The sequence below is a fragment of the Mirounga angustirostris genome, unplaced genomic scaffold (assembly GCF_029215605.1).
Source record: "Mirounga angustirostris isolate CCGP_5_RB_7025 unplaced genomic scaffold, mMirAng1.0.hap1 SCAF_8, whole genome shotgun sequence".
Classification (NCBI taxonomy): Eukaryota; Metazoa; Chordata; class Mammalia; order Carnivora; family Phocidae; genus Mirounga; species Mirounga angustirostris.
In genome coordinates, this window is record NW_026991716.1 from 69101021 (window position 1) to 69112642 (window position 11622).

General features: G+C 39.8%; 1 long non-coding RNA gene across 1 annotated transcript; it reads left to right on the forward strand.

Annotated features, from left to right (window-relative positions):
- The first annotated feature begins 552 nt into the window (after positions 1-552).
- On the forward strand, positions 553-5171 carry LOC123837021 (uncharacterized). The gene is made up of 3 exons (XR_006789138.2): positions 553-672; positions 1606-1671; positions 4979-5171. It is a non-coding gene; the product is annotated as an uncharacterized LOC123837021 (long non-coding RNA).
- Positions 5172-11622: the final 6451 nt, after the last annotated feature.

The following is an 11622-nucleotide window of genomic DNA, read 5'->3' on the forward strand; positions in this document are numbered from 1 at the left end:
TAGAAGGAATTGCCCCTACATTCTGATGTAGCATTTGCCAGGCTCCTGACAGGTACCAGTGCTATGATAGGGTGTGTGTGTGGGGGTGTGGGTGCAGTGTTAGGTTTTTAGGAGATGACCTAAGTACTGAGTAACAAGTTAATGGGGATGATATAAAATATCACTCTCTGAATATTTAGAGTACTTTTTTTCTAAAAGTGTTTTTCAGTAAAACCTTTGAAACTAATAAAACTAGAAGTAAAATGTTAGAAAAAATGTCAAATTATATCTTTTTCCAAGTGACTTTCAGCTATGTTTAAACTCAAAGAAATGAGATGTTTATTTGTATCCAAAACTTTAGTAATGAGTATATAATTTGGCTGAAAAGTTTCTGGAGGAAAATGAGGCCAAAGTATATTACAAATTAATGGAAAGCTATTCTTTTGAGGATTTTGATTGAAATGAATATATTCTAAAAGTATTAAGATAATTTCATTTTATTTTATTTCATTTTTTAAAAAGATTTCATTTATTTATTTGACAGAGACAGAGAGTATAAGCAGGGAGAGCAGCAGAGGGAGAGAGAGAAGCACGCTCCCCACTGAGCAGGGAGCCTGATGCAGGACTCGATCCCAGGACCCTGCGATCGTGACCTGAGCTGAAGGCAGATGCTTAACCGACTGAACCACCCAGGTGCCCCAAGACCATTTTAAATTAAGCCTTGAAATGCAGGGGTTAGGGGAAAGACAGAGTACATCACGACACAATGATGTGGTCACAATACGGGGTGCAAATCTGTGCCGTGGATCTTTTCCTGAATCAGCCTCATGCTCAAGTGAGCGTATCATTAAAAAGAACAATAACAACAAGTAAAACATCAAAAACAACAAAAGAACTTTTCATGGACTCCCAGATGAATGTGGCTTTCCTTCCATATTAGAACTAACTGAATTCTGAAATAATACTCCCTTCCTCTCCTCTGTTCCAATTCTTTGGTATTTATATAGCAATTTTGGTCATATTTTGGTAATGATGTAGATTTATGGAGGATTATAACAGATGATTCATACAAAATCTTTTTTTTTTTTCATTTCTGGAATCCTCTTGGCATGACTTCCAAAACTCAACCACTAATAGAACATAAATATAGAGTGGCTATGTTTCTATTTCTAGAGAAAAGAGTAGTAACTATAAGTACCGAAGACCAGGGGGTGGTTGGATTTTGGTACTTCCAAATCGGCAAAACATACTCATTTGCAACTTTTTAGGGTCATGTTCATTCTGTGTTTATCTTGGTGCTTTGTAATAACATGGCTGGCCTTTGGCAATTCTGTTTGTATATACATTCTATATTTTTTCCTTCAAATTTTTCCTACTTATTTTTGGAGAGATTCATTTGGGTTCTAGGAACATTCTGGGAAATTTAGGAGCGAACAGGTGTAGAGAAAATATGTAAAACTTCTAGATGTTGTTTTTGTTAAACCTGCTGACAAAATTTTAACACCTCTTTCTCCAAGACATTTAGTGCTTGCTGTCTAGTATGTTCACTAGATAACATGCTATAAAAATTGCAATTGGACTTCATTTTGATATTCTTGAAATGGAAATAAATCTTTAATTTTTAAGGGAAAGGAGAATCCATCCCAGTATGTGAAACTATACAGAAAAAAAAGACTACACCAACCTGAATATGTAAGTTCAAATTTGTCATTTAAAATTATTTATATTCAATTGCTTATTTTTTATCTAAACTTGAGAACAATCAATGCCCAGCTTCCTTCATTCTTGGAAAGGGAAATAAATTCACCTTTTTTTTTTTTTTTGAACTGAGATTTATAATCCTTTCAACATTCACCAAATCTTTACTGAGGGGACCTGCTAGGTGCCCGATCCTTGTTAAGGCCCAGGGATTCAGTGGTGAGTAGAACAGATGCAGATCCTGCTTTGGCCTCCTAGAACTTACAAAAGACAGTTACACATTTTCTTCATGTCTTCTTTATCTTGCAATGCAATTTATATTCTACTTACATATGACCAGCTTTTCAATTTCAAGAACGTATATATACATTCTTAATTATATCACATAAATGATGACTGATTCATTTGAGTATGTAGTGACTCAATATATTATTCTTAGCTTGTTTTTTATTGAGGTAAATTGACATACGATGTTATATTAGCTTCAAGTATACAACATAATGATTTAATATTTGTGTATATTGCAAAATGATCACCACAATAAGTCTAGTTAACATCCATCACGATCCATAGTTACAAAAAGTTTTTCTCTGTTATGAGAACTTTTAAGATTTACTATCTTAGCAACTTTCAAATATGCAATACAGTGTTATTAACTATAGTCACCATGCTGTACATTACATTCCCATGACTTATTTATTTTATAACTGGAACTTTATTTATTTTTTATTCTTTAATTTTTAAAAAAAGATTTTATGTATTCATTTGAGATAGAGATAGAGAGCGAGTAAGACAGAGAGCATGAGCAGGGGGAGGGGCAAAGGGAGAGGGAGAAGCAGGCTCTCTCCCGTGAGCAGGATGCAGGGCTTGATCCCAGAACTCCGGGATCATGACCTGAGATGAAGGCAGAGGCTTAACCTACTGAGCCACCTAGGCGCCCCTATAACTGGAACTTTATACCTTTTGACCACCATCATCCATTTTGCTCCTCCCCTCCCACTTCTGCCAACCACTCTATTCTCTGTATCTATGAGCTGGTTTGTTTTTTGTTTCCACATATAAGTGAGATCATACAGTATTTGTCTTTCCTTTCTCTGGCTGACTTATGTCGCTCAGCATAATGCCCTCAAGATCCATCCATGTTTTTGCAAATGGCAAGATTACCTCCTTTTTATAGCTGAATAATATTCCATTTTATATATCTCACATATATATTTCCCCTCACACCAGTCAGAATGGCTAAAATTAACAAGTCAGAAAAAACAGATGTTGGTGAGGATGCAGAGAAAGGGGAACCCTCTTACACTGTGGGTGGGAATGCAAGCTGGTGCAGCCAACCAGAGAACAGTATGGAGGTTCCTCAAAAAGTTAAAAATAGAGCTACCCTATGACCCAGCAATTGCACTACTAGGTATCTCACATCGTCATTATCCATTCACTTACCAATGGACATTTATGTTTTTCCATATCTTGGCTATTGTAAATAATGCTGCAGTGAACATGGGAATACATATATCTTTTCAAGTTAGCATTTTCATTTTGTTCAGATAAATACCCAGAAGTGGAATTGCTAGATCAGATGATAATTTTATTTTTAATTTTTTGAGGCATCTCCATACTGTTTTCCACAGTGGCTGCACCAACTTATGTTCCCACCAACAGGGCACACGAGTTCCCTTTTCTCTATATCCTCGATAATTCTTGTTGTTTCTTGTCTTTTTGATGATAACCATCCTAACAGGAGTAGATGATATCTTATTGTGGTTTTGATCTGAATTTCCCTGATGAATAGTGATGTTGAGTACCTCTTCATATACCTGTTGGCCATTTGTATGTCTGCTTTGGAAAAATGTCTGTTCAGATCCTCTGTCCAGTTTTTATTTTTTTAATTTTTAAAAGCTTTTTTAAAAAAAAAATTATTTGCAGGAGAGAGAGAGAGAGCACAAGCAGGGGAAGTGGTAGGCAGAGGGAGAAGCAGGCTCCCCGCTGAGCAAGGAGCCTGATGTGGGACTCGATCCCAGGACCCTAGGATCATGACCTGACCCAAAGGCAGATGCTTAACTGACTGAGCCATCCAGGCATCTTCCTCTGCCCATTTTTAATTGGATTGTTTTATGCCTAGATTTTATGAAATGCTTCTTTATAGGAAAAAAAATCTGTATTTTAACTCCCAGTGTTATTGATCATTTACATTTTATTGCTATCAAATAAAGGCACAACTAATTATTAAATAATGCTGTCTATAAATATTCATAAATGAGACAGAATGTTTGTGCATACAAATTGTATTTTAAGCCCACACACTATAATCAAAGGTGGACTCTAAAATGACAATTAATATAGCTGGCATTTGCATTTATACAGGACATTTATAGAAGGTACATTTATCTAGTTAAGCACATTTATAACACATGTGGATGCTGGATAATTGAAATACCTCCACATGGGAGTTTACTTTAGAAACTGACATAGGGAAATATTTTAATTTCCATATGCTTTGAGTAATTATGTTTTGATATCTTTTTCTTCTCAGAAGTGGTTATTTCATTTATTTTTAATGAGAATTCAATACATTTAAATTTGTCTTTTTTCCAGATATATTAAAGAACTAGTAGATACTGTGACTCTGAGCTGATGCTTTATTCCCAGCCCAAAAATGTTTAGTCATTTTTGTATAATACTGATTGACTTGGCTTAGGTTAGATGTTATATTCTCTCATTTCCATGTCTCTTATTGAAAAGATGATGAGTGTTGCATTTTATTTTTTTATTTTTTTTAAAGAATTTTTATTTATTTATTTGACAGAAAGAGAGAGAGCACAAGCAGGGAGAGCAGCAGGTAGAGGGAGAGGGAGAAGCAGGCTCCCGCAGAGCAAGGAGCCTGATGTGGGGCTCGATCCCAGGACCCTGGGAACATGACCCAAGCCGAAGGCAGTTGCTTAACCAACTGAGCCACCTAGGTGCCCTGAGTGTCGCATTTTATGCATATATACTATGGTAGGCTATGTGATGCAACCCCTTTCCCCCCCGATCCCTCTTCTGGATTACAGAAATTATTCTCTTAGTGGTGGGAGTGCCGTTAGAAGAAGGTCATCAGCTATCAGCCCTCTTTGGGATCAGGTTGGATTCCCTGCCCTGAGCAGCCCACATCCAATGGCCGATCAACATACAGTATGAAGGCCCAGTGGTCTCTGAGGGGCTTTCCAACTCCACAGCTCCCTGTAGGGCCACCTGAGGCTGCTAGGGGCACTAGGATTGCAGTGCAGCTCAACTTCTCTGCTATCTACTCTTTCTTCCACAGGTGTTGATTCCAAGGGCTTTCCCACGCAAACCTCCATCTCCGAGTATGCTATCTGGGAGACCCAAGGTGTGAAATATGCCCCATTGAATACTCAGGAGTCAAACGTCTTGATGACATTGCCAATTGACAGTAAGTTCTAGCAGCTATTACTACACTGAAATGTATCCTGATCACTTAATCGATATAAATGTTAATGAAGATAGAGTATCTTGATTTTACTAATAGTTTCTGATGCTTTAAAACAGCCAGCTTCTTAATCATGGTTAGCTAGTAATTAATTAAAAGCAGGTGAACAATATGGCGAATAACTGAACGCACCAGGAAAATAAAAACAAAAAAATCCATAGTAATCACATTTTTCTTTTGTCAAGTCTTAGTACTATTTTGACCTGCAGATTGAGCAGGCTGTGGTCTGATTTTAAACAAAGGAAAAGATGAAACAGACGCTTGTTAATCATGCTGGAACTTCAGAAACAGCTGTTGCTATGGGAGATATTGTCCCAGTATTTCTTTTGAATTTTACATGAGGACATTTACTCTCTCTTTGGCATTGCAAATTACAAGAGTGATTTAGGTATTTCTAAAACACACAACTCCCCTTCCCTATTTGAATGCACAGCTTTGCTTTTTGGCATCCTTTCGAAGGTAATACCTTTTCAGCAAAGCAAGGAAAGCTCTGTGAACTATAATTGCTCACTGAAAACGTGTTTTATTATTAGTACAATTTCTCAAGAAAGCTGTAAAGAATAGGAACTGTGCTTAGGGAGTTAATAAAACAATACCGTTGTTTCCCTAGCCAGTGTTTCCAGGTACAGTGTCTGCCCCTCTCAAACAAAATCTATAGTTTCGGCATAGAATAACCCCGGTGCATATATCAGTGGTCAAACCCAGAGAAGTGGGGGCTCATCCAAGAGAAACAAGATTAAAAATTCTGCAAAAGACAGAAATCTGGACGTGCACCAAGCAACTTTTCATCAGCATGTCTGTCCGGGAAGAAACATTTTCCAGTGGCCTCCTCTTTTTTTCTTTAGAAATGAGCTCAACGGCCGTGTTCCCAGGCAGTATAACAAACGGATGGCTTTAGGCACGGAGAAGCATTAATAAATGATGCTGTTCGTTAAAGGTAGCTTCGATGCTCTGCCCCCTCAAGTCAAAGTCAAACCCAGCGAAAAGCCAATTCGAGCGAGCACAAATTTCTCTGCAGTCCACGTGGGGACTCCACGTGATTCTCCTAATGGCGCGGGATTCGGGTCAGGCGGAGAGGGCAGGCGGAAAGAACCCTATTATAGATGCTGACCTCCGCTAGAGAAATGGCAGAATTTCCGGAACTCATTAACTGCTGCCTCTCTCGTTCATTTATATTCCACTTGGGCTCCCTCCAACTCCAGCTGTGGATGCAGAAGCCCCGAAGGCCGGCGGAGCAGGCCTGGTGCCAGCAGAGGGCGCATCCCCAGCCCGAAGCCAAGGAGGCTTCCTTCCACCTGGCCGCAGGAAATGCACGGCTGCGCGTCGGGTTGCAAGGCTTAATCTCCCTCCAACGTTAGGCGGCTTTAGCCGATAAACTGCCCGTATCAGGCAGGTACATTTGGAAGTCAGAGACTTTGAAAACACACAGGGTTCAAGTGTTTTGCACCACGCGGTGTTTACAAGAAAAGGAAAGCCTGGTGAGTCATCCCTCTATTTTTAAATGGTAACTACTAGAAATTTATATGTGCACGTTGCTGCCACTCTATGCATTTAAATCGACCAAACATTAAATATTAATATGTTCAGAGGATGATGATGTGGGAACACAATGCTACTTACCAAAGAACTGTAATAGAGTGATTTCAAAAAGCTCACGAGAAGGTGGAGAATTCGATATTTTGCTTTAGCTGTTTGGTTTTTATCCACCTGGGTAATGGGGTGAGGGGGGCGGGCTGTTCAGTATTCAGAAGGAAGCAAGAACACCAAAGGTCACCATCATCAGTAATGCGGAATTACAGCAAACCCATTCCAAGTGGCAATTTGTCCATAGGCCGTGATGCAGGCTGTAGCCTAAAATAAGGGAAAGGAAGCAGGACTTGAGGAGGGCAGAGGAGGGGAACATCAGGGATGCTGGTGGAGAACTAGAGAGTAGCTGCCCCTGTTCAAATGCTCTGCCACTCTCCTTCCAATGGGGGTGCTACACAGATTACTTAAAAATTGTGTCAAACCACACTTTTGCAGAGTCCCTCACCTTGGTGTCATCAGCAAACCAGATGAGCACGCCTTCTGTGCATCATTTCAATTGATGTAAATACTGATCAGAAGGGGGCCTATTGGTATGTGTCTAGGAATCTTCCACTAGGGTGACACTGTTTCATTAATCAGTATTCCTTGACGTAGTAAACAATATCTAAGTCCTGCTAATTGCTTTAATTCAACTCACATTTCTTATGTTGCTGTGAGACCGAGACTTGTCAAGTGACTTGCTAAATACAGACACACTTTGCTATTTTTTTTTTTTTTCCTGAGGAAAGGAGAATACAGTATTTAAGCACAGACTAGCTAGCCCGCCTGGGTTTGAGTCTTGGCTCAACTATATACTATTAGCTGTTTGTCTCTGAGCAAGTTAACTTCTCTGTGCCCGTAAGTTTCCTTATCAGTAAAATGGGATAATAACAATGTGTGGGTTCCTGTGAGAATGAAATGAGTTAGTGACAAGTGGTATACCCAGAACAGCACTGAGCCCATAGTCAGTGCCGACCAAGTGTTTGCCTTGGCTGTCATCAGCAGCACCACTGGGCCATCCTCCCCAGACAAATGGTGAGCTTGTTTGCTTTTGGTATTGAACCTGTGTTGACAGCCAACCATCACTGTTCACTTCCCAGTGCACAGAAAATCAAGGTTTAAAAATCAGTTCTAGAATTTTCCTGCAGTTTATCCCTGCTGAGGCATCCCTTCTGTATAACACAGATTACGTGGGCTAGGAAATACTCCATGGGGATAAAATATGTAGTGAATATTAGATATCTAAACGATGTGTTCTCCCCAATACAGCACAAATTCTGCCGAAAGCGTTTTTTTCTCCCAGTAGCTAAAGTTGTCACACTTGGGGAAAAGCAAGTGGCTTTGCCACATCACTGTACATCCCCGAGTAGGCTATTTAACCTCCCCGAGCCTCAGGTTTTCATTTTTTTCTTCTTATTAAATTGGAATGAGAATATACATTTCATATATTCATTTATTTGGAGGCAGTGTATTGAGTAACTGGTATGTATCTTGCATCATCTAGGTTTTAAAGGTTGAGCTCAGTGTGAATAAAACAAAGTCTTTGCTGTGACAAGAAACAGACATAAAAAACATCTAATACATTAAGCGATAAAAAGTTCTGTAAGCATATAAAGCAGAATAAAGGGCTAAAGAGTGTTATGGAGCAAGGGACAGCAGGTACAGTAGTTTTTCTACTCGTGGATGTTCCCATATTTGAAAATGTTTTACTGTCGTAGGTAATACTATGCATTTTGTGACTGGAACTGAGAGGTGAGAAAATCTCTTAAAACTGTCTGCAGGCTCATGAGGCTCTTCTCCAGATGTCTTCTTTTTGGAGTTCCCTTAGCATGGTTTGTGATAGGCTGGAGGCCAGGGCAGGGGGGCTTTCGGAGGACAGTTGCTCGTCCCCTGTGAGAAGCATGGAGGATCCTGTCTTAAGGAGAAGGGCATTTGCTCATGTGTTCATGGCTTCAATATCTCTTCACGGGAAAAGACGATAGTGATATTTGTAATTATTTCAGCAATGAATTGTTTGCTCTGAAACCACTCAAAATAAACTTAACAATGGAAGCGAAAGGTTTTCCCATTCTCACCTTGAAACTCCTTCGCTGACGCATTGCCTTTATTGTTACCCCGGAGAACTTTCTCCAGACAAGGCTGTATGCCCGTGGGCCTTTTCACCTCTTGTAGCTTAGAAGGGGCGCCGTGCTACTAGTGACCGTGGGCAACTGAAAGTTATTTCTGGGCTATCTGAAATACTTAATAAAAGCTCCAGGAACCTCGGCCAACTCTGCACAGCGTATGTGATCTTACTGTGGAAGCTGTTGTTCATCTGGCAAAACCTGGTGCAGCATAATTGGATCGGTTCCTCTAGAAGTGTCAGCAAGGCGCCGTAAGGATTCCGAGGCTGAGCTCTGGTCAGAACTAGTATGTTTGTAGGTTCTCTAGGACTTCAAAGTGCCCATGGCTGGTACAGAAGACCCCTAGCTGACCATTCCTCCCAGTGTCCTTGCGGCATTTCCATCTCTTTGCTGAGCCCTTGTTCTTTTCCAACTGAAGTGCTCTCAATGTGTAAATCAAAAGTGAAAGTTGGACAGGGCGATTGGACCTGAATTAAGGTCTGTTTTCTTTATTTTCCTTCTCAAATGGAGTTGTCTGAATTTCAAATCACGTCAGTTTGCTTACTCTGGCTGAATTTGTTCTTTCTCTTGTTGATTAATTCTTGATATCAGACCATGGTTTGTCCTAATATTGTGTTCAATTATTTCTGAAGAGGTCTTTGGAAATAATTTATTTAGTATTCAGGGAATATTCTGGGTTTCCCTTCCAAGTCTCTGAGCCCTGTCAGTATTGTCCAGAACTGGGACATCTGAACAGGCCTCCCATGTAGTATGTTCTCCCGGCTTTACCCTTTCAGTGTGCTCTACAGAATAGGTGCTAGGTTTTTAGATAGGAATTAACACGAACACTAAAGCCCACATCGACGCCATATTTCTCATAAACATTCAAATTCCCAGCTGAATTATATAAAGTAATTGTTGTGGACTTTATACAGTGTAAAGTTCTCTTGTGTAAAGGAAATGTGTTACAATGCTCCGAGGTTCTCCTTAAATTTGAGCAATATTTGAATAAGTCGTCACCCCTGCCAGGCTACCTACTCAGGGTTGGCACGGCTTGTGAGCGCTTTCCATTTGGACTTCGCAAACTGCGAGTGGCTTGAGGAAGAATAAACAGTCATTATTTGCTCTCCTCCAGGATTAGATTACATGATAGTTGCTAAGGTGATGTTCTACACAGAGTATGCACTTTCGTGTGTAAACACAGGTTTTAAAACCTCCACAGATATACTCTGGGTCAGACAGGTCAAAAATTTGTGGTGTTGGTTTCTCACAAAAAGGCACTGGCAAGCTTGTGGGTGATGATAGGAATGTAAACAGTGACGTGGAACTCCTACCAGTGATAATCAGAAAAAAAAGGACTCACCCGATGCCTAGCAGCCAAGGTACAAAACGGCAAAGCTAAGTGGAAAATGCCTCAGGAGGCACATTGTGTGATTATACCAGCGCGAACTGCGACACTGTTTGCTTCTCTCTAGTGAGTTTTCCATTAACTCCATCAAATATTTATAGCTCATCCCCTTTCTTTTCAGAACTGTCAATTCATTCCAGTCAGTACTTAGTCATTTGGTGCTTAGTACCTGGTTCTTCCGTTCATGTTCTGAGAGAGAAAAAAGGCTCTGATTTTGGTCTCAGCCATGCCTCTCCTGGTAGGCCATTCCGACCCAAGTATTAGGTGGGGAGAGATGCAAAATGGGAGACAGGGTTCGCAGGCAATTTCTTTTCCCTTTTTCTGAAGTGGCTACGATGAAGATGAGATTAACCAGTAACGTTCGTGCAAGGCATCCCTAGCTTCTCTCATGGTGGAAAGGTGCTTCTGAAAGTCGGGGACAGAGAGGAATTGTATGCCTACATCTGCTCCTGGTTAAACGTCTCTTAATTTTGACCTGGTACCAGCCTTGGTACTCTCTCCCTTGTTTGCACTCAGAAAAAAGCTTCTTCCTTACAAATGTTCAATCTGCAAACTTTACAGGTTTGAAAAACACAACAGAGTCCAGCACTAAGGGCTCACCTCTAGCAGCACCCACCACCCAAAGGTTTCAGGGGCTGCTTGCAGAGGGATACTTGACAAGTTCAAACAACTGGATTGAGAAACAGCTTTTTGGAACCTACGCTGTTCTTAAAAAGATTGTAACAAGATTATAAGTAAAATCCCCAAGAAGCTATCTTTAAATTACTTGAACCATATATAATCTCCAAGAAATGTACACAAGTGAATTCTCCATTTCTCTCTCTCCCCCTTTCCCTTCTCAAATTCCCTCATTTAATTTCTTCTCAGAATTGGAGAAATGAGCTATTTTCCAATTCTGTTAGAATGTCTGTGAGATGATAAAGAGAAAAAAAGTTAATCAAATGGAAGAATTTGTGGAAGGATATTAGGTTCAGAAATAAATTATTTCAACATGTGAGGTTTTTATTGGGCTGCCAAAGAAAATCCTTGCAGTAGGTCACAAGAATAGAATCAGTAGCGGGTAGGCTTAAGTTTCTTGGTTTAGAAAAACTTAAGATGGGTGTTCAGATATTACATTTTCTAAGAAGTTGGGTGGTTTGGAGTAGGGTATGTACTTATGACTATAAATTGAGAAAGTAGATTTTGGCAGACTTGATTAGAAGTGAATTTAACAATTATTAATCACCGTCATGAATAATGATGCACTATATTTGACTGTATTTTGTTTCAGATTTTTAAATTATAAATACTGGGCTAGAAGAGAGAAAATTGAGTTGTAGTGCTGATTTTGTCGCTAACAAGTAATGTAATTTTGGTAAAATTAATTTAAATTGTAAGGGCCT